At 39.6% G+C, this 5,000-nt stretch overlaps 1 long non-coding RNA gene across 1 annotated transcript in view; it reads right to left on the minus strand.

Moving 5' to 3' along the window:
* Positions 1-1,164: 1,164 nt before the first annotated feature.
* The window catches only part of LOC138007907 (uncharacterized), a 21,780-nt gene continuing 17,944 nt past the window's right edge, over positions 1,165-5,000 (minus strand). Inside the window, exon 3 of the long non-coding RNA XR_011124129.1 lies at positions 1,165-4,800. This is a non-coding gene — a long non-coding RNA (uncharacterized lncRNA). The remainder of the gene's footprint in view (positions 4,801-5,000) is intronic.

A 5,000-nucleotide genomic window follows, 5' to 3' on the forward strand; every position in this document is an offset into this window, starting at 1 on the left:
GTGCTCAAAGGAGAGTCACGATGACATACTGCCCTTGTTGTTTCCTCTGGAAGGGCCATTGCAGATCTTAATTTTTAGACACATGTAGGAGCATCGTCAGTGCTCAAAGGAGAGTCACGATGACATACTGCCCTCGATCTTTGTTTTCTCTGGACGGGCCATTGCAGATCGTATATCGTAGATCTAAAATTCCCAAAAAAATAATCCGCAATTCTGCAAATTTTACCATAGAAAGATGATGAGTCAGAGATGTCAGAAATGTAAAAAAAATGGGGGATCACCGACTTCGTACGCTGGTGACATCTCCACCAATAAACAATAAAACAATAAAAATGTTTCCCGCCAGAAGTTTCTGAGCGGGCAACAGTGCAAAATCTATGACGTCAGAGGGTACCTGCCGTTGCACGTTTTTCTTTTTGTGTTATATAACAAATCACTTAATGACTGACCCATCGGGAAAAAATTCATTTTTTTTCTCGAGAATTTCAGTGCTTCCCTCGGCTGCGCCTCGGGGAAACATTGAGATTCTTGGGAAACAAAATGAACTGTTTTCCTCGGGACCAGTCATTAATTAAGTGTTTAATGTTATTATTCAATCGGAGTGTCCCATTTTGGTCAGGTGCATCATCTTGATACCCAATGAAACTACAGATCAAGAACGTACGCCTGAGTTCGTTCAAAAACTGATCAAGACACAGATCAAGACATTTGAATTTAAATGAACCTTTCCACTAATAAACCTTCGGAAAAAAAAAAGCACATATAAAAATAAGCTACCCGCAAACAATGCATTTTAAATTTCCCGAATATTCGACATAAAACTTTCGCAGTACTTTTTATGATTAGGGTCCAGGAGCCGGTTGCTCGAAGCCTGGTTAGCGCTAACCGTTGGTTAAGGGCGGTGCCTACTAATTCGGAGGTATTTTTGCGCGGTTTACTGAATATGCGGGAAAAGCAGATCTTAACAAGTGTTATTGAAATCCAAAAAGAAAATTGGCGGTAACCACGCATTTTTCGAAGATAATTAATAAACAATATATGAAAAAAGCTTTTAAAGACAAAGCAATGTATGGAGGTCTTTTCCAAATTAAAGCTTAATTATAATTATCTCTGAAAAAATGCGTGGTTACCCCCAATTTTCTTTTTAGATACCAAGAGCACTTGCTAAGTTCTGCTTTCTCCGCATAGTTTTAAACCGCGCAAAAATATCCCTGTATTAATAAGCACCACCCATAGGAAATCCGAGTATCTCGAGATGCGCAGAACGTATGCGCAATAATAATAGTAGGTACCGTCCTCAAAGGAGCAGTGTCATCGGTGGTGCATGCGTGACAGCAAGCCAAAATTTTCAAAACATTTGCCAACCTTTTCAAAGGAGTGTGTGGGGAGTGAATATCTTACACAATCAAAGCCACCCGTGGTCACTTTAGTGAACCAAATATCCTGTGGCGTTCAGAAACAAATGACCCCAAATTCACTATATTTTCGTTGTTAAAAAATGTTGCTGTTATTCATCGTGGTGAAGTACAATAAGCAGGATGTTCCGCTGTGATTGGTTGGTTTTCACCGAAACAGCGAGGATCGAAATGCACCAATCCCTGCTGCTGAAAGTGACCATGTCGTGAGACAAACGAGAATACTTTATTATATTTTCGTTGTTGCTCTTTGCTCCTTTTTTTCTTTGATTTTGTTGTTTTGAAGGGGATTTGATCGTGTTACCATGTCGAGTCGTGGCGGCCATCGAGTTGGAAGCGAACAAATAGTGATTCAGTCTCCTCAAGAAAGCAAAACAAGAGCAGTCAAAATACCAATACAGCATTTATAATGAAGAAAAACTTTTTAAGACACGAATTCATGAGAAATTCGACGTATGGTGTAATCGAAGCGCGAGCTGTTCCACCATTGCCAAGGATCGAAGTCCATCTTCGTATTTCATTTCTAGGGAGTCGCTTAAATGTTAGAGACCACCCCATCATCGTTTGTTGATAACACATTTACTATCTTCGCTCTAAAATGTCTATTTGAACATTTTGAAGAAAAAAACTGCATTTAGATGAGAGGAACTGGGTGCACTGGTTGTGTTTATTTGTTGCACGAATTATAAAACCGCAAGCGGTGAGTAAAACACGGGTAAATTTTTTCGCTTCTTGACGTCTTTCGACTTCAAAGTCGTTTCTTGGAAATAAATACACTTTCTGAAATGGCATCTTAATCTTGATAATATGTCTGGTTTATCACAGAGAAAAAAATATTTATGTGTGAGTGCTTGAACCGCCGACAGAGTTCCCGCTCACACTTCACTGAATTCAGCCGTGTCACGCAGAAAACAAACATGGCAGTATTTGTGTTCGATTTTATTTCTTGGACTCCAAATCAGCGATAACAGATAAATTTGCCTTTTAGTGCCTTTCTAAAGCTGTATTTAGTCTAGACTTAAACAGCTGCGCATGCCATCGTATGACACTGCCCCTTTAAGAGGTATCAAAACTCATAGGTTAACATGATATTTAACGCTGGTTAGCGCTAACCATGCTTCGAGCAACCCGGGCCAGAGCATTAAAACGAATATGGACACCCAATAGGTCAGCTACAGAGCATCCATTTCAGCAATATCTGCACTCAAGGCTTGAACCGTGTGTAGTTCGTAGTATTTGAAAAGTCCACCGCAATCTAAAACCGGCAGTTGACCTGGCCTCATTTGTTCAGTTGATCTTTGCCTCATTTGCATTGACCTTGCGCAGTCGGAGAGAAGTCTTTGATTTGTGAAACCCGTGCGGAACGCTATTCGAGTCTTCGACCTTTTGACTTCAAATACATACATTCAATTTTGATGGGGTGCTCGGATGATAGCATTGGTCGACCGAGAAAAGGCCCTCTTGCTGCCATTATGACGCGTGATCGCCGAGAAAAATAAACAAAAGTTTTTATCTAAAATTATTGTCTGCTAGGTTCTTTTTATAACTGGCCCTCGTTAAAGCAATGATGTCAAGGAAAGCAGCCGAATCCACTTGGATATCGTTGTCTCCGCGTCCAATTGCAGAAAACAGACTTTTCCGTGGCCTACGTTAAAGTTAATTTTCTTAACCAATGTGCCGCGCACGCTCAACTGGCGAAGTTTTTGACTCAAACTTTTTCAAAATGCAAACTAGACTGACAAAATAAAACAAATAAGAAGACAAAAATGGAATAAGATAATACAAGAAATAACACACAGACGGCGGTTATAAATTAAGCAATAGAGGACGTTTTCTGTGTTTCCATAGCCTCATTTAAACACGAGGGGGAGTTGGGAGAATTTGAGACAGTTATGCAAACCCGAGACACAGTCGAGGGTTTGCATAACTGTCTCGAATTCTCCCAACTTCCCCGAGTCATAATGGCAGCAAGAGGGCCTTTTCTCGGTCGACCAATGCTATCATCCGAGCACCCCATCAAAATTGAATGTATATAAAATATTTCTTAAAGGTAGTTCAACAATTGAAGGAAACAAATGAAGGAAACTTCTTGATTGAAACAGATTTTCTTGATACACGCTCATATTTCCTGCCAGCCAATCAAAACGCGCGTTTAACGGCGTGCATGTAACCAATCAAAATTCGTGTGATGTCATAGCCGTGTTTCCATACTCTTATCTCAACACAGCTATTGACCAATAAGAGTGCGCGTACTATCGTAGTTATTTTATAATAGAGCGAGTTTCAATTGAGTGTCGTAAAACCAAAACCAAAGTCATTACTTTGGCCAATCAAAAAGGACGGAGACAATCCAGTAAACCAATCAAAACTCGAAGTGATTACATGTAGCCGACACAAAGCGCGGGAAAATGTGCACGCGCGAGCGACGATTGGTTTTAAGAAATTTGAACCAATCACTGAGTGAAGTAATCATAAACCAAAGTAATTTATATCTAATTACTTTCGACACTCAATTGAAAACAGCTCTATACTGTATCGCATGTTTACTGAAAGTTAACTTGACATTTCGAATGCTACTGCATTCATCTTCATAAGTAACCATTAAACAGATACAAGATTATACTCACGAGGGGAAAGTGAGTAATGGCCAAACGTGCCAAACTATCGAATTTGCAATTACCACGATGTAGTTACAGAATACAGCGAGTCTAGAAATTTTGAGGTAAGAGTAAGAGAGAGAGAGCGAATCTCTGTGCCCCATGATAAAAATCTAAAATTTGTTTTTAGATTTCCTATGTTGTTCCCATGATGGCGTCGCGTCGTCATGTTTTACACCAACTAATCAATAATTTGTCGTCATTGAAATAATCACACAATATGACGCAGAATAATCAATTGCAAATAATTTTCATCGAAATAGGGCCAAATACGGGAGATTCGCTCTTTCATCCCCTATTCTCTCGAGCGAGTATTTTTAGATTTGCTGCATAAATTAAGTCTGGCTTTCATTCCAACCAGTGCTGGAAAATGATTTCGAGACTTTTGAGTCATCACGCGCATGCACACTTGACTGAGCACAACTGCGAGAGGGCATCTTTGACATTCTTTTGAATTTTGTTGCGAGTTTTAAAAGCCAGGCGGGACAGATATTAACCTTCTCTAATAAGGGAAGCTACTTTCCAAATTAAGCGTCGGTCACAAGGAAAGAAAAACTGCTGACTTTGAGGGAAAACTGGCTTGTGTTTGTTGGGACAACCGGAAAACCTCTGTCAAATTCACAAGTTCTTTCCAAGGCGTCTTCTCCTCTCAGCTTTCGTTTCGATTAATTAAAAACACGTCAGCCAAGCATAAAAACTATCAAAGAATCGTATATTTCATTTTTAGCCTACAAAAGAAAAAAAAAGTCAGTAATTCACAGTATTTCAATATGGCCTACAAGAGCCATTTCCAACATAATGACATGGGTGACATATTAAGTTGTATAGTTACAGTAGGAGGGGCGAGTAAATAGTAAAATGTCACAAAATGAACCGCACTGCCGTGACACAGCCCCTTTAAATCACCAAGCTGATGATGAAATAATAA

The sequence above is a fragment of the Montipora foliosa genome, chromosome 6, assembly GCF_036669935.1.
Source record: "Montipora foliosa isolate CH-2021 chromosome 6, ASM3666993v2, whole genome shotgun sequence".
Classification (NCBI taxonomy): Eukaryota; Metazoa; Cnidaria; class Anthozoa; order Scleractinia; family Acroporidae; genus Montipora; species Montipora foliosa.